Here is an 18,890-nt window from a genome sequence, read left to right on the forward strand (position 1 = left end):
TGCCCCCTCCCTTCCTTACCTTCAGCCACCCGCGCAGGCTCTCTCCCTGCTAATCTTCTTCCCACCCCTCTGCTCTCTGGTTTCTAATCTTCTTGTCATCCCTCCCACTCCATGTAGAACTCGTGCCCCATTTCCAAATAGCATATTTCAGTTTGTGATCCACCCCCTGCTTCCTCTTCCTTCTCACTGAAGCCCAACTATCTCCCTCTGACTCTGCTTCAGGGGTTGCCCAATCTTTTGGTGAGCTTCTCTCCCACCCCGAGAGGTATATATCCTCCTCATGTTGACATCCTCCTTGTCTTTTCCATACTTTCTCCTCCCTCCCACCAACTTTTTCCTTCTCTGAAGTCCACTCCATCCAACTCATCTCTCCCCTCTCCTAACATACATGGGCCTTGGCTCCTTTCCTTCCTTCTCTGGCTTTTATGCCTGGCTCTCCCGTTTCTCTCTTATCTCAGTCTCCGCCTCCTTTAATTTGAATTCACTCCGTAACCACACTGATCACCCTTTATATCCCACTCATGGCCTCTCTTTCACTTATTTGTGTGACCTGCAACGCTGGAGTGACTCACCACCTCAGCCACTGCCTCTCTTTCTCCACCACTCCTCCATGCCATTCCCCATTTACCAGGCACATCATTGTAATCCTTTTGTGATCTCCAGTCAATCGGCCTCCGAGGCTTTCAGGTGCCTCTTCTCTAACTACCCTTGTCGTCTCTTGACAATATGGCTCCAACTCCTTCAGCTGCACCCTTCTTTCTGCAATCAAACTAATCCCTTAAAGAACTGCTCTCCCACTCTTCACACTCTCATACCAGTCCCCAGCCTTGCCTCTCCTCCTGTGCTGCAGATTGGCTCTGGAGACCATTTTTCTATGGGTGGGACATTAGGTTTTCCCCAGTGAGTAGCTAAGGAGGTTCTCGATGCAAGCTGAATCCACCCAAGTCAGAGATGACGCTGGAGGGCAGAGAAAGGGATTCTGAAGAGTTCAAATAAAAAGAGGAGTTTCCTTTGGTTCAGGGTATACAGGACTAACGGGTCAATTCAGTCTGAAGCTTAGGAGTGCTCCTGGATACTACTCTCACAACAGCAGCCGCAAGTAACACTTTCTCCCATTTCCAGTTGGCAGGGGACTCCATCCCATCCTAACTGACAAAGACTTGGCCTCAGTTATACATACCGTTGTCTCCCATGAGCTGCACTACGATAATGCAATATAGGTAGATAGGAAGCCATCAGCCCTTAGGAATCTCCAACTAGTACAGAACACTGCAGTGTCTGCTCAGCAACAACGGCTACTAGGAATGCATCAGACTTGTTCTCCACACTCTTCATGGGCTTCCCATAGGATACTGAGTCAAGTTCAAGTTCTCATTCCTTATCTGTAAAGCCCTCGGCCCAGCATATCTAAGAGATCACCTAAACCTTGGTATGAAGACCATGGTTGACAGTTGTGCTCCTGAGGCACAAGTGAACTTTCTGCCTTAACCAAACCAAAGCCCTCCACTCCCCATACAATCCTCCCCCTGGAGAGAATGCAAGAGAGAGAGAGAACCACGCTTGACAGATATTAATCGTGTTGCTTAGTGCATTTTTGGAGACACTCAAATACTACAGTGATGAGGGCGGTAAAAGAACCTTCACAGAATAAGAAATAAAAGAGTTGATAAACTTGGCAGGATTCTAGAGGATTCAAAATGGTCCAGGTTCATAAGAACTGAGGCACAACTGCTGAATGATGTTCCTTAGTAAATCTCTAAATAATTGTAAAAATGGCAAAATTTTTACAACACTGCCAAGTGACCGTTCACACTCCCTCTAGCAAGCTTCTGATACACGACTAACAAAAGGAATAGTCGAGTCATGTTTGGCCCAAAATTAAGATTTAAAAAAATGCTTTTACAAAATCTAAGGTCAAGAAAAATAAGTTCTGTGAAATTAAAGTAGAATAAAATTTAAAATTATGCCAATGAACAACAAAACAAAAAACAAACAAAGCCAAACACAAAGTCCTCCGCCTAATGTACAACTTCAGCATTGCAGCATTGTTCTTGTGCATGAGAATCTCACAGTGAAATTGACTCAAAACTAATGACTACATTTCCTTTTCCAAACTGAGAGACATGCAAAAAATAAAAACAAACAAACTTATGTTCTGACTTAAGAAGTTCACTGTCAGGTGTCCCTTTCTCTTGCCTTTGCAAAACCCTTTTCATTCGGTTCCCTAACCTCAAACTAAGCCACCATCTGTTGGATCAGTTACAGGTTTAAATCTACCAATCGTCATTTTCAGTGGCTCCACTGACTTTCAAAACCCTGGAAGTCAGTAGAGCCATTGAAAATGACATTAAAGGTAAATTCAATTTATTTTGCATGGTTATTCTGTGTTCACGGAGGGAAACAAAAATGACTAAGGGGCTGGAGCACATGACTTATGAGGAGAGGCTGAGGGAACTGGGTTTATTTAGTCTGCACAGAAGAACGAGGGGGGGATTTGATAGCTGCTTTCAACTACCTGAAAGGGGGTTCCAAAGAGGATGGAGCTGGGCTGTTCTCAGTGGTGGCAGATGACACAACAAGGAGTAATGGTCTCAAGTTGCAGCGGGGGAGGTTTCGGTTAGATATTAGGAAAAACTTTTTCACTAGGAGGGTGGTGAAGCACTGGAATGCATTACCTAGGGAGGTGGTGGAATCTCCTTCCTTAGAGGTTTTTAAGGTCAGGCTTGACAAAGCCCTGGCTGGGACGATTTAGTTGGGGATTGGTCCTGCTTTGAGAGGGGGGTTGGATTAGATGACCTCCTGAGGTTTCTTCCAACCCTAATCTTCTATGATACGATGATCTTTTATTAAGGTGGCACATAGTTCCCTAAATTCACATTTGAGCTTTAATTCAATTGCATCGATTATGAATGAAAAGACAAATGTCTCATGGGTAAAAAAATTTCCTGGGGTTACAGCACCTCTTACAAACATATCCATCTCTGCGCCAAATCCTATTCACCTTCCACCTGCTAAATAAGAGCTTTATTTGTACATGCAACAATGCTAGACCTACCATGTGAGGAAATAGCACCAAAATGCAAGAAATGATTTCACTAGAGTCCAGGGAATAATTACTTTCATCTTCAGTTTGACCAAGCACCTGACTCCATGTCATGTGTTTGCAATCATTCCAGAGTCAGATTTGGCAGGGGAGAAGGTACAGCATTTTTATTAACTGTCAGAGAATCGGCTCTTTTGGATTGACTGCAGCTTTTCTAAAAAACTATTTGGTACTGGGCATGCTTAGACTCTTAGTTCAGTGACACATGCATTAGCACCTTGATGCCTGCCCTAACAATAAAAGCCTTGCTCACTCTTCTAATTAGGAGTGCAAGACAAGCAACCACCTCCCAGGTGCTGCCTTGTGGCCAGGGGGTCTATCTATGGCACCCTGCCTCTGTTTCCCCCCTTTACAGGGCCCTTTAAGAAGAACTCACCCAATCCAAAGATAATTCAAAGCATCCCCTACTGGGGTCCAGTTTACTGAATCCTCAAGTGCATACGAGCCATAGGCCCCAACCCCAGTTCAGTGTCTCTCTACTGATAATGCAAAATAAAACACAAATTCAGTCTCCATCCCAGGTTCAGCAGGACACAGTCCCATCTCCCCAAGGGACTATCCTTCTGCTTCCCAGCACCTCATGCCTGCAGTTTGCCCTTTTCCACTTTCCTTTCCAGCTGGGCCATTGCAGTCTTTCCCCTGTTATACAAGGTGCCTCCCTGCCTGGAGAGCTTTCCTCACTCTCTCCTGCTTCTTGAGCTCCCCCACCATCCCATCCCACCCCTTCCCTCCCACTGACTCAGAGCCCTGAAGGAGCCTTCTTGCTCCTTCTGCCATTTCCTGGGCTTCCCCCCTTGTGCCCTGCTCCTTTTGTTCTGGAATCACCTGATCCCTCTCAGGTGAGTTTCATCCTGTAATCAGTGCTGGCTTAACCCTGGGTTCTCCAGCCAATGGGGCAAGCCACACCTTGTTACAGGGAGCATAAAACCCTCTTTTATACTGCCTGAGGTGAGTAGAGTCCTGTTGCTTGAAGTGAGCCAAGAGGAACGTAGGGCGCCATTGGGGCGAGGTATGCTTAGCAATGGCCGTCAACCTTTACCCCAATTCTCTGTGCCATTCACAGTGGCTAATTTATCAGAACAGCTCCTCCTGACGAGGCAGCCATGATGAGACAGCCACGCCAATGCCCCAGACTGCACAGGCCATGTCTAATCATTCAGATAGGAGGCTCCGAAGCAGTGGGACAGTATTTAGCCTGATTGCTCCAAGGAGGATTAAAAAGCCCTTGTCAAAAGGATTAATAAGGATTCGTGTCTCACCTCAACTTTTGGCTTTGAGCAGGGTTTGAAAATTCTGGGAGGCCCTTGGGATCAACCAACTGCTGGTTGAAAGGACACTTATCGTGGAGAGAGGTCTGAAGCAGAGCTAGCAATAGCATTGCCAACCCCAAACTTTTTTTTTTTAAATGTCAGGCCTTCAAAAATCATGAGATTGGCTTAAAAAGAAAGATGGTGAATATAATAGACGATCGATTCTTCTAATTTGCCTTGACTTTTGATGTTTCATGCTTCCACGATTTTCTTTGCAAGTAATCTTTTCTCCTGTACCATTGCAGTTAATGGGAATCTTGATCTTGTGATTGTTGAAGTCAATGGCAAGACCTAAGTATGTGATTTTTTTTTTTTAAACCCCAGAGTGAAATCTTCCCAGGATTTGGTTTTTTAAGAGCTAATTCTAGAACAGAGCAGTTCCACGTGATCTAAACTCGCTCCCTATGGTTGCCTTCCCTTCACTGTTGGCTGGTTTCACTGCAACATCCTCCTACCATCACATTTTAAAATTAATTTCACCATTGATAATTTTTATGTTAAAAATATAGTCCTAGTGGCCATTTTAGTGCCAATCAAATTCAATCTGAAATGGTGATAGCCCTGTGCATCTGTCCATCAGAGTGGCTTGGCCCTATCTGCATCCTTGGCATCAAGTGTCTCAGGTTTAGATGGGTCATCTTTTTTTGGTTGACAGTTGCATAGTCTGCGCTGTGTTCTCACATGTGAAGTGCTGAAATGCAGGGTGATAGCTCTGAGCCATCTCCATCAACTTTATTTGAATATGCAATCACTATGTTCCACTTAAATTTTGTTTTCACAGGATCTATGCTGCAGCATGGATGACACCCTGAGGAACATGCAAATACAATTGCTGGCAGAGCAGACTAAAACTGAAAGTAGTCAAACTTGCTGGGTCTCTTATGATGGGAACAGTAGAAACTAATATGCAAGTACAACAGAGCCGAGTTACGATTGCTGTAGGACCGCTAACTCCAAATTTCCTTAACAACAACTATAAAATCTGAACTATAGCTTTTCGTTAATAGTTTCATTTAATTATGAGTCAGAAGATTTTTGTGTCTTTTATTACTCTATCGCATTACCTATTATTCGATTATTAGGGTAGTATATATAAAGTAGTGCTCACTCAGTAGCAATTGCTATAATTAAGACAGCAGCTCAATTTTTATTAAACTTTCCCTGTTTTCACATGTGCAAAACTTTTGGAAAAAGAGTCCCCCCTTTCAGGCTGAAAATTTTCATACTGTGTCTCTGCCCAAAGATTCATTGTTCTAGAGCATCTGACTATATCCATTCTGCTAAGTTAGGAGAGAAAAGTGAAAAAATTCAACTCTCACTACACTGTTCTTAACAGAGCTATGTCAAAAAAAGCAGCTACTATTTTAAATTTGAAATAATGCTGGATAAGGAGTATGATAAAAAGCCTCTGGGCTGGTTTTGAGCTAATTTAGTTACGACGTTATGAACAGCATGCTCTGTAGAAAAAGTGGTTAAATACACAGGTACCGGATTCATGACAGGAGTCCTGGATGTTTGGCCAGCCCCAGAAATGCATGCAAATTGCTTCATGCACCTACCAGTAGAGTTGGTCAACATTTCTTTAATGACAAGAGATGTAGTGGGGAAGGGGTGTTTTGTCTTTTTTTGTCAAAAGGGGCCTTTCCTTCCCCCCAAAAATTTCATGAAAACTACTGATTTTTTCATTTTTCCCCCTTTTATGACATTGAAATGTTTAATTACCATAAAAGTCTAAGTCGCTTTTGAAAATGGAATTTGGGTACGTTTTTTTAACCAGACAAGTGTAACCTTTTGGTCTCCACTCCTGGTTTAAGGCACGGGCTCAGAATCACCTGTTGCTCACCCAGTGTGGCAGAAAACAAAACACAGCAGACCAGACAGCACACAGCAGCTAGGACATTCACGACAGTCTACTCAGCTAGGCAACGAAGATGGATCCTTAAAGTCTTATTCCAGATTATTGGAGCAGACATCCTTTAAACCAGAGTGGGGGTGCTATCAGTCTGAAAAGAATGGCTAATAGGGCTAGAGACTCCAATCTAGCTCCTGATTTGGGAACGGGAGGAGTAGGAAGGACAGTAGTGAAAATAAAAAGAACAGGAGTACTTGTGGCACCTTAGAGACTAAAAAATTTATTAGAGCATAAGCTTTCACTATATATATATATAGTGTGTGTGTGTATATATATACACACAAAGAAGGTGAAAGTTGCCATACAAACTGTAAGAGGCTAATTAATTAAGATGAGCTATTATCAGCAGGAGAAAAATACTTTTGTAGTGATAATCAAGATGGCCCATTTAGACAGTTGACAAGAAGGTGTGAGGATACTTATCATAGGGAAATAGATTCAGTATGTATAATGACCCAGGACTCCCAGTCTCTATTCAAACCCAAGTTAATGGTATCTAGTTTGCATATTATATGCAAACCATTAACTTGGGTCACCATTACCTTGGGCCTGCCTCATCCTACTCAGTTGCACTAAGAGCTCCATGGGGCAGGAAATGTATAATTATTCAATCAGGGAAGGGTCAAGCACAGCCATTCCGGGATAGGTAAGGGTTAAACAAACATTGATGAATAATAAAATACATTAATAAAATAATAATAATGACCAAAGACACATGTAGGCAGGAGAAGAGCTTCAGACTGCCTATGGTGACTGCATGCTCATTTCCACTGCTTCCGTCACACCAAAATCAAGAGTTAGGCCAAGCACCCTGTGCATTCCTGCTAGAAACTGTCCTCAGATTCCTGCTGGCTGTCCTCTCCTCTGCCAATACTTCTCTGGTCCACATCAGAATCAGGACGAGGGGGAGACTGAACATACCTGGTACAATAATCCAGCTATTGTCTAGCCTTCCCTCTATGTCATAGCAGCTGACTCCCAGCTCTTTCCTCAAATCAAGACACAGGCTGAAGGCTGGATCTGCAGCTGATGTAAATCATTGTAACTCCCAACGTCAGTGGTGCTATGCCAGTTTACACCAGCTGAGGATCTGACACAGAGGCTAGGAAATTACAAAATCTATCTTTAAAAAAAAAAAGGGTACAGGCCAAAAAACTGTGTGGGTTTCCTCATAAAAAGCTCTCTGCCAGGGCACGCAAAGTGTGATACCATCACTTAGCAAGTAATAGTTGCGGTAACTCATTTCAGTGTGTGATTTGTGGCAACACCTATTTCAGCTCTTTGGTCAGAATGATCTTAAAATAGAACAGACATCTTGTGTCCTGACATTAAATCTACCTTTTTTTTTCCCCTGTAGAACAATTTTCTTACTGGTTTTTTTTTTTTTTTTTTTTTACAAAAAACCTCACAAAAATCAGGGCCACCTTTTTCATGTGACTTGAATTCAAGTATTTTCCTAAGGCATACAAAAAGAAAAACAAAAATCTCTGTGTGGTTAGTTCACCGCGTTTTCCTGTTATAAAAGACTTTTCACTCCTTGACTTTAAGAATTTAGCATTGTCCCATTAAAACTTCATGGGATAGTGATCAAACAGGTAAAATAGGAGAGGGGCAAAAGCTGCTATTCTAACCTTTACTCTCCGATTTAAAAAGAAAACACATTGCAAAATACAAGAACCATCTCCAAACGAAGCAGTCATAAAACATAAAAAGGAGTTTTCAAATAAGGGCTTGCTAAAACCTATCCCAAACATCTGGCTCATTCAAACCCTTTGTTTTAAGTTGTGTTAGTAGAATTGCTGCTACTTTTCTTTATGAGCCAGACAATGTTAGAGACCAGGGCATGCTAACGGCTCAGACCCTCAATATACAGTGTGAAAGGGAAAAGTACCTACCTTTACAGGGTTTCAGTCACAGACTATGCTAGTGTGTTAGCAAAAACCAGGCACATATGCTGGCTACTTTCTCATAGGTAAACACGCCCCATCTGCAGAACGCCTTCAAATTCTTCCAAGACCCACCCAGAAAAGCTGCAATTCAAGATTTCTGACTGAGGGCAATCCTGATGTTGTGCAAAATCACTGGATGCAACTTTTGAGTAGTAATGCAGACGGTCTTCGCTATTTCTCGTTTCAACATAGTAAAGGGAGAATGGTTCTAAATCTTATGGTGTATCTATTTCGTTGTACATCTGAGCATTTCTCTCCTCTCTTCTAATTTTGCTCTACACACAAACACAAGGATGATGTGCTGGTAACACAGAAAAATAAATACTCAAAACTGCACAGACCTGTGGGCATAATTAGATAATTATGTACTCTAGGGTGGATTAGAACATAAAAATTGGGAAAGGGAATCCCCTTTTTCCAACTACATAATGGAACACTTCATGGCTCAGTGTCAACTGGATACTTTACAGAAACTAATTCCATAGTGGGGTCCAGTTGCTTAGGTGGTATAAACTGCCATAGCTTTATTGATGTGTATACAGCTATGCTAATTTACACCCACTGAGGATCTAGCCCTGCATATTTATGATCTTATCAATTTTGTTTCACTTCAAATGAATATTTAAATATGACATCCAGTTATAATTAGGATACGGTAGTAACCAAAGGCCATTCTGTACCACATCTTCCACAAAACAGCTGACAGAGTTTGGAATTGATGACATCACTGGAAATGTGAAGGCACCACCTCCTGGTGCTGCTGACAAGCGATGGGGATAACTGCTAAGGCCATGTGGCCCACAAAGTTTTGGCTCTGGAGGGAGGCTGGTAGGCTCAGTTAGCCCTCTCCCTCTGCTCCCTGGTTCTGCTAGCAACAATAAAACAGTAATCCATATAATAATACAACAAGTTTGGACTGGGGTCTAAATTTCCCCAAAGCTCAAGATTGTTTGGATCATAGGGTTTATAACCCCATGGGTTTGTTTGTTTTTTTTTGGAGGGAGTACAGATCCTTTAGGAGCTGGGTGCATTTCATTTCTTCAGTCCTACTATATAAAACTGGGAGTGGTATTCAAACTGAAGCTGTACAGAAACATTTAACTTGAAGGTTTACTTCAGAAAGGCAAGATTACTACTTTGCTGGGCAATTCAAACTATTTCTACATTTTCCCACATCTGAACTGTGACTGTGAGCCAAACAAACAGAACATCCAAGAACGCTTTCCCAACTAGGGAAGCGTAGAGCAAGTTGATTCATGTATCATTTGGTTAATACAGTCCTTTTCATTTAATAGAGGCATTGGGATATTTGTGATGCCTTGATTCACAACCTCCTTACTGCAAAAAGAACAGGAGTACTTGTGGCACCTTAGAGACTAACCAATTTATTTGAGCGTAAGCTTTCGTGAGCTACAGCTCACTTCATCGGATGCACCACTGAATGCATCCGATGAAGTGAGCTGTAGCTCACGAAAGCTTACGCTCAAATAAATTGGTTAGTCTCTAAGGTGCCACAAGTACTCCTGTTCTTTTTGCGAATATAGACTAACACAGCTGCTACTCTGAAACCTCCTTACAGTTGCTCTCATCTGCTCCAAACCCCTGTGTTTGACTGACGGAAATTCAAACCTGTTTTAGATGAGCTTGGAAGAATTAGATTTTTATTGGTAAATGTCGATTTCACAGACATATGCAAATTGACAAAAATATATTTCCATCTAGCATCACGGAAATGTACAGCTAGACAATGAAAGAAAAAATGCTGCTTGAGAACTTATGAGTGTCCAAATCCAGCGATTTAGACTTCTGAATAAGGCTTGTTACAAATGGACTGGTGAATGAATAGTAAAAACAGGTATGATTGGTTGATTTAAGGATATTTACTTGGTATATTTTGATACGTGATGGTGACAGTGTGTTAACTGTTGATAAAGCTTTAACTTTCTGAATCTCAGGGTCTACTTCATTAAATAATTGTCTGCCACCCCATAAATTCACACAACTGTGAAAATTTAAAAATGATCTGTCATCTAAAATCATCTAAAAAAATACTTAAAAATAGACATTGATATTATCCACTGAAATTATTTAAAAAAATAAAAATTGACTTCTACCAAGTATAGTTGTAGATAATAAAATGGAAGACACCAATTTTAGACATCTTTTAAACCATTTCTTAGGTGCCACTCACCACAATACTTGGATTCCATTTCAACATTAAATAAAGATATTATTGCCTAAACAACACATGAACTCAACTCTAAGCCATCTTCATCAACTGGCCAAAATGGCCCACTGATCTTTCAGTTACCACCACACTTTGCACTTTCAGAGTGCCTTCCATGAGGGGATCGCAAACCTCAGCACCAAAGGAAACCAAAGCAAACTAGAAGCATCTTGCCCTATGAACTAAAAATAGCCAGAAACCGTCTCTGACTGACCACCAGAGAACACAAATTCCAGAAATGAATGTCCCACCTACCTGGGCAAGTGACAATTCAGCTATATAAGCACAGAATCAATGGTGAAGAATCACCCTGTGGTAGGATTTAAAAAAAAAATCCTCAAAGACTTAAGATAACAAGCTAATAGGTGAATTTATCCAAATAATTAAATTACACGTAGAAGCAGAAAAGCCCTTATCTATAGGGCCGATTGGAAACGTCAATCAAAAACAACAAAACACTGATAATTCTTCCCCATTTTCCAGCCAGCTGTATTTACCTGACTCAGTGAACCCAGGTCCTGGTTGTGAGTTCTCCCCTCGTAGTTCCTAAGTGGCTATATAAAAGAGAAATGATAAAACCAGAATATATTTTAAAAGATAAATTCCAACTGGATGTCTTGTAAGGGAAGACTTATTTAGCAAAAACAAATAGTTGTGTCATGCTAAATCTTTAACTTCTAGAATTCAGAGCTGGTGAGTCTGAAGTCAAAAGGAAGGCCTGCAGTTTAGTTTTAAGAGGTTTCGTTCTGCTAAACTCTCTCAGTCAGATGGTAGTTATTCAGTGTCTGATAATAGTTTATAGTGGCATAAAAGTTATTTCCAATAGCTTAAGACTGAGAATGATCTACATCACGGGGCATTTAATAAAAAATAGTAATTTCTCGGCTAACCTCTCCCCCCAATCCTGCTAATGTAACATTATTTCATCAAGATTTAGAAACTGATCAAAATAAAACACTCTGAAGCAAGGAAATGCATGGGTAGGCTAGAAAGACACGCTGGCATCAAAACCCATGGAGCTGACTTGGGAGCCAAATCCCCGGCCTATTTCTTCATGTGGGTACAGAACGCCTGTCAATGCATTTCCCCCCTCCCACATGGAAAAATGGAGCGGGGGCAACTTCATAAGGGAACCACTGCATTCCTCCTCAGAACCAGTCTTGCAAGAAAGTACGATCCGGCTCTTAATTTACGCTGGTTTGCAAGTGAGGGGAAGTTCCTCTCTTGTCAGCCAGGTTGTTCCATCTCTCAGGAGTGATATTTAATGCATTATTCTACTGCTGCTCGCTTGGAAGAGAACAAAGATTTCTAAAGCACTCCCCCTATCAAGTGCTTTACCAACAATAACACCACATGCATCACACCAAATTTGGAACATGCTGGAACATTAGGGACACAAACGCTCAAGTGTGTGCGCACCAGGGTTTTTGCAGGGCTAAGTTGGAAGCAGATGCACACGTTTGAACATTTGGTTCCAAAAGGAAAGGAAGGATGCCAAAGCAGCATATAAGGGGCCAGAGATGGTCAGGCTTTAAAAGAAAAAACCTACGCCACTGCAGGGCAAAGGAGTGAGTTCCACCGCTTTGTTTTCACTACCTGTGAACAAGCAGCTATGTCTTCAAGGTGTAGAAATGAGACCACTAATAGGTTTCAGATACTCTTCAGAACAAGGCTTAAAGAGGTGGTCTTGAATTTAGCTGGGGGTCTACATTTGTATTGTACATTCTGAAATATTTATCACCTCTCCTGTGTTTAACAATTCAAAAAAGTGTCAATGTGGCAGTTCTTTTGTGAGCTCTTTCAAACTGGTGCAACTCACTTCCTTAGCTAAAACAACGAGGAGTCCTTGTGGCACCTTAGAGACTAACATTTATTTAGGCATAAGCTTTCATGGGCTAAAACCCACTTCATCAGATGCATGGAGTGGAAAATACAGTAGGCAGGTATAAACACACAGCACATGTATGCTGTGTATTTTATTACTGATAAACGCTGTACTTACGATATTATTGATAAACTTTCAGGATGGTAGCTGTTGAATCATCACATGCTCATTGACTTGTACAGGAGGTGGCTAGAGAAGAATTCAATTGATTGTGACCAATTTTTAGTCAGATTTCTCCACACGCAATAGTCCAACTTGTTCTGTTAGCAAATTCTCTCCTGTGGGATAAAGCCATTCTTTCCTGCTTGACTGGCAAAATTATCTTGTCCATTCTGCCAAATGAACCTCCCGGCCAAAGGAATCTGAAGCACAGAAGTGTGTAATGGTCTACTGTAACTGGAACTAGAAGTAAGTTTCTTCCTTGGCATTACATTCAACATCTCACAACTTTCTTTCTGACAGAGTTGTAAGCTTGTACAGGCTGGAGTTTCAAATGGGCGCATTTTAAGTAAGTCTAAATAAATAAACATGGCAAAAGAATGAACTCTGTTGCTCACATTTATAACATGGAATACGTACAATTTTATGCATACTATAGATTCTCTTTGAACTCGGTATTAGCCATAAGTGGATGTTGTTAATATTTGGTGTTTATATTGCACCCTTTTCCCCTCAAGGTGCTAATATTAATTCATTATTTAGTCCTCGCAGCACTCGTATTCCCATTGCACACAGGGGGAAACTAAGGAAGAAAGGTTAAGTCACTCGGGATCAACCCTTCTCAACATTCAATCAGCATCAAAGCAAGGATTTGAACTCAGGAGCTCCTGTCTTCCTGGCTTTAGAATCAATCCATCAGACCAGAAATTCCCAAACTTTTTTTGCCGCACCCCCACATTCAGAGATTCATGTCCCAGGTAAGTTCCCCTCGGCACAGGGGAATACAGATGGTGCAAAGTTCAGAGCCCAGGAGGTTGGGGATGAGGGAAAGTGGGAAATCCCCATGTGACCCGTGCATGCAGGAGGAGGCTCATACGTCCTGCTCGAATGCCAGTTGCCCAAAGCAGCATCTTGTGCCTGTGTGCAGCAGCGCTGCCTTCTCCCTGCATGCATGTGCACACCATTTGCTGTGGGGCCAGGACACAGGTGTAGTGCAACTGCCATTTTGATTCCCAGCACAGCGATAGGAGAGAGAGTAAGGGTGACACACACACACACACACAGAGAGACAGAGAGAGATCAGAGTGAGTTCTTGTGAGTTTGTACAGATCCCGTGGGAGCTTGCTAGTGGTAGGATGTGCTGGGTTTATTCTTAATCAGCCAAGTCCTTGAGCTCCCCTGATAACCCTCCCTGGGGGGCATGGCCCACAGTTTGAAAACCAATGCAAGCAGAGCATACCTTGTTAGCTTGTTTATATCTATATATACATAGATATATAAACAAAACAAAACACACATCTAGTTTAATGCCTTCTCCTGCTCCTATTCAGCAGCTTGATAGCATTGGGTCCATTTGTGTAGATCAATCCCTTCTGTTTATTTCCAGACAGCAACCAGGCCTCTAAGGGGTGCACAACTTCAGTATATAATCATTTTTGTCACCCCCATAATTGATGATAAAACTTGGTACCTGAGCATAGGGAAACCAATGCTCCTTTCCAGTATTCCCATTCACCACCGTACAATCAGATAAGGCCGTTGGGAGATTTTAGAAGAAATAGTTTGTGGTTACTTAGGCAGGGAATGCAAGATGGAAGTGAGCAACTGCCTTATTAATCATTAGAGTCACGAATAATGGTGTAACAACTGGGTGAAGAAATGTCTTGGTAATACAAAACCCCCAAGCATATGTACTAATTACAAATTTACATAAAATAAAACCTTGGGGAAAAACAGCTAGAGAATTAAATTAATAGGACACTTCTACAGATTCAACATAGTGTTGTTCTCTTCAAGGAGAATCAGAGGGCATTCAATTGCACCTAGTGTAAAGGACAAAGTGCATAAGTACAATTATTCCTTATGCTGTCAGAAAAGAAAGAAGTCCAGTATCGTGATGTTTTAACTATGAGAATAGGCTGTTCTCAGTGGCCTTTTAGGAGGCATATATTACTACCAAACACTGCTGTTTTCTTTAAGTGAGCATATATAGATTTTGGTGCTGAGTAATCTATTGCCTTTCTTGGCTGACTCTACAAAAGGAATTCTCTGCTGTGGAACCAATTCCCTTTGTATCCGGACACCAACAGACATACAGGACATGGTGTGGACAATAAACTGGCATGGAGATATCACCACATCTGCTTCCTTTGTTGATGTAACTGGTTCAGTAATAGATAAATTGATATAGCATTCCACAGGGCTAGGTTATGAGACGTTTATATGAACGTCAATAGTTATGCCTTATTGGAACCTTTTCTGTGGGTTGCTCACTCCTTCTACTCCCGTTTTGGCGTCAACAACGAATGTGGCACCATTTCAACTTTAGTGAGCACATGCTGCGGAAAGCAGTTGCAGCTTCTTTCAGATTGCAGCCAATAAATCCAGTGTCTGGGGCCTGTTCCTTTTTGAAACAGAAAAAGCTTGATTTTCTTAACTCAGTTTTCATATGTCACAGAAGACCGCTGAAACAGAAGCAGGCCACTGATTATAACAACCTTATAAAAGGATGTGTATGGATGAGGCATTATACCAAAACTACTAGACTAGGCAGTAGATGGCATAGTAAAAGTCAATAAAGATTAGGGTGCCAAAAAAAAGACTTCATTTATACACAAGAACAACAATGCTCAAAAATTTAAAAATGCAATACACATAAAAGTGAAGACTTGTTTCATGTACTGCAGATAAAAATACCCACTTTATGCACTGCCACAGATTATTAGTGAAGCAGGCAAAGGTGTGTTGTTTTTTTTTTTAAATAAATGACTGGCTACTTACCTAAAGAATAAAAAGTTTAGCTACACTAAAAAGAGTTTAAGCCAGTGCGCAGACTGACTAGCTGGAGAAGGGAAAATAAAAGTCCCACCTACAAGACATTTCACATCTTTCCTGATGGCTTGCTTTTCCACAAAACAAATTTCAAAACCACAACAAATTAATTCCAGCTCCTGGGTAACCACCACCTGTAGCCTCTCCAAATTCAGCCAGCTGGCAGGAGAGAGCACATATCCTTTCCTATAGTAGTTTCCTTCACCTTTTAAAAAAAAAATTATATCTATATATAACCGCATTCAGATGAGCCATATACTAAGCAGGAACCATTTACATGCTGGATCAGTTCTCCACCTTGTAATTTTAATGTTTGTGACAACTGGCATCAAACTTTAACGCTTTGCAGCCAGCATGGTCTCCCCTACTCCATTCATCTCTTGAGATGGTATTAACAAAAATCAGCTGTAGTACAGTGCTGGATATTTTTGCCCTCCACCAAAGAAGCCAATATGAATTACTAAACTAGATGGAGCACTGTTTTGTTCCTCTGTACCAAATTCTACCGTTCTTTTTGCAAAAGGCTGAATGCAATATTATTGTCCAACTGTTATGGCTTACTGCCATAGCCAACTATATGCTTAAACAGAATGGTCTTTAACATTATTCTAGCTGCAAAGTGCACTAAGCTAATAATAATAATTAGGGTCACAATCAGATAATCACCTAGAAACGGTTTTCTTCAAGACAGCAAACCCTAATGAGTATCAAATAGACCAAAGATGTGGGTGGGCTTTAATTTTCATTTCAGCTGGTGTGCAAAAGGCCCTTTTCATATCACATTGGACGGCTTTCTGGGGATACACATACATGCAAGATGTAAACATTCGGAGGACGAATAACTGATTAAAGCAAGACCCTACCACCCCTTTTTGAAAGAATTTAGGTTGTTTCATAGTACTGCCATCTCCCTGAGGAATCTGATATATAGTGGAGGTCAATCAGTACAGCATGAAGACTGCTCATTCTGGGAACTGAAGTCAGTGTTATCGGGAACAAGACATTCCATGTAATAAACTTATCTCATGTACCAAAGGCTCCAAAGAAACTTTCATCACCTTTATTAGGACTAGTATCCTCTGCTACAAGGAATTACCTGTTTGTGGGGAAGAGGTTAATTGCATCAAGACCTATATGACCTGGATAACAGAAAGATGGAATAATACCTTCATCATAAACCATGAAAGTCCAAAACAGCTGCCATATGAAATCCAAGGGAAGATGTCTAAGACAGGCTGACAGGTGAAGGACGTCAAGCAGTATTTGTGCTGGGAACATAGAAATAGCCACATGGGTTTTTGGCACTAGACTGCAACCCTTTCCCACTTAAAATTTGCATAGGTCCTATGTTTGAATTCAAAGTTGTCTTGCCATGTTGGTTTTCACTAAGCTGCCTGTTTCTTTGTATACATCTATTACATTCTTTGGAGAAGCTAGAAGGATGAGAGCTACCTGCTTGGAAATGTCAAGCCTCTCATCCTCCACCCTCCTTGGAGCTATATAGATGGAGAGAGGTCCCATGTTAAGATGCAGGGCAGCAGTTGCTTCATATAATTATATGTGGTCAGACTCTTAGCCTGTTTGGATCCGCTACTACAGTTCCTAATATGATCAAGACAAAATTTGTTTCAGACAATAGGAGACAATTAGGATTGAGGAACCTTTATCTTTTCTCCCTGGGGAGTAAAGTCTACAAATCAGTATCAGGAAATAGAAGTCAGCTTCCTAGCAGATGGTGAAGGCATTATTCAACAGTGCAAAAACAGTTATTCAGATATTCCATGTCCCCCAGTTGTAAGCTCTGCTTCAACTAAACTCTCATTGAGGGACTACTCGTATGGGTCTACTATTGATTGGCATAGCTTTTGTTTTCTTTACCTCTCAGGTAAGTACCAACCAGGGCTGCCTTGCAGGACACTAACTCTACATAAAGGCTTTCTGCCACATACAAGATGCAATTCTGTTCCTTCCCTCTTGTTTTATGTAGAACTCCGGCATCTGGATTATCCATTTGAATTAGGACTTTCCTTACCACCAGATCTTTCAAGGTCCTCAGAGCAATCACAACTATCCCCATTTCCATATTTAAAATATACATACTGCACCAGGAGAGAATAAGTGCCTTGGGAATATAGCTCATCTACCAGAGTTATTACTGGGACTGCACTTCAGCTCAAATGAATTTAAACATCCATAACCAACTGCAGATTATTCCTGGCTTGTCAGTAACCAGCTAAGTACAGGAGATTGCCTGTTACCCTATTACAAGACAAGCATATACTCTATTTTCAGGGAGACTTCAGTATGCACTGTGGTGATCTGCTAAACATATAGAAAAGCAGCAGCATTGCAGTTAATGGTACATTCAGAGTTCTTGGTGTGATGCTGGCTAGCTCTGCTAAATCCTCAATACCGGATCCGAGCTGAAAGCAGAGTTGATGAAGTTGTTCTACTTTGGAAGATTTATAAATATCATTTGCACTCCCCTGACATTACCGGAGTCACAAATAAAAAACATCATGTCAGGCTTTTTATTCACAAATTTGCCAAGAAAGTTTTACTGTAGAAGAATTCAAGAAGTTTGATTTATTGAGTCTCCAACCCATCATGGGAGAACAAAAAACTAAAATGTGGCAAAGTAGAAATATTAGAGGAAATAAGAGTCCATGAAGAACCACAAGTGTCCTGGATTTAGATGGATTTTCAGTAGAGTTCTAGAAACGAATACCTCTACTTAAAGAGATGCATACACTGTAACAGCTTTTAATAGTAACTACTTGCCTCCTTATAGCACATTTTATTCATTCTGGAACTAGAAAAATCAAATGACTGCACAAACTATGGGCCAATCCCCTTTCATAAACAAAGGGTGTGGAAATTTTAGCTAGTCATAACAAATGGATTGGAAATAATTCTCCTTAACACAATTCATTTACCAATAGGATGTGTGGTTAACGGTTTGTGCAATAATGTAAGACAGTTGTATATGTCATTAACTTAATGATAAAAGAACCTATAACAGTTGACCCATTATAAAGGGACTGACAGAGAGTTTGAGTATCCAGTCCTCAGGCTCCAGTGGGGCTTTGGTAATACAGTTTGCTACCAGGTTATTTGCTGTAGAGAAACATAACCATCAATGGATTAAAATAAAAATCTTTTGGACTCTAAAGGGAGCATATGGCTGGGGTGCCCTCACTGTGCTGTAGTCTTTGATACAGCCCTGAAACCAGTCTGCTTGCTGGCTGCCAGAGTACTTAAATAATGAGGTAAGAGTTGGAGATAAGGGCTACAAAAGATAACTCATACAACTGTCATGTCCCCAATCCAGCCCCTATAGTTTGCATAAACTGTAGCACTATGAATTTTAGATCTTTAATTACAAGAGAAAAATCAGATTTCCCCTCAGTTTTTCCAGTGTAAATGGAGTCTTTAAAAGCACTCTGAGGATTGTAACAAATGGGTTCCTGAGGAACAGAATAAGTGTAAATGTGGATCTAGTGGTTTATTACT

General features: G+C 41.1%; 1 protein-coding gene across 1 annotated transcript in view; it reads right to left on the reverse strand.

Moving 5' to 3' along the window:
* Positions 1-12,778, reverse strand: part of CERS3 (ceramide synthase 3) — a 64,631-nt gene extending 51,853 nt beyond the window's left edge. The window contains exons 1-2 of the mRNA XM_073361494.1: positions 12,504-12,778; positions 10,999-11,055 (exon numbers count right to left, since the gene is read on the reverse strand). The gene's annotated coding sequence lies outside the window, so the exon portion shown is untranslated. The remainder of the gene's footprint in view (positions 1-10,998; positions 11,056-12,503) is intronic.
* Positions 12,779-18,890: the final 6,112 nt, after the last annotated feature.

The sequence above is a fragment of the Lepidochelys kempii genome, chromosome 10 (assembly GCF_965140285.1).
Source record: "Lepidochelys kempii isolate rLepKem1 chromosome 10, rLepKem1.hap1, whole genome shotgun sequence".
Lineage (NCBI taxonomy): Eukaryota > Metazoa > Chordata > Testudines > Cheloniidae > Lepidochelys > Lepidochelys kempii.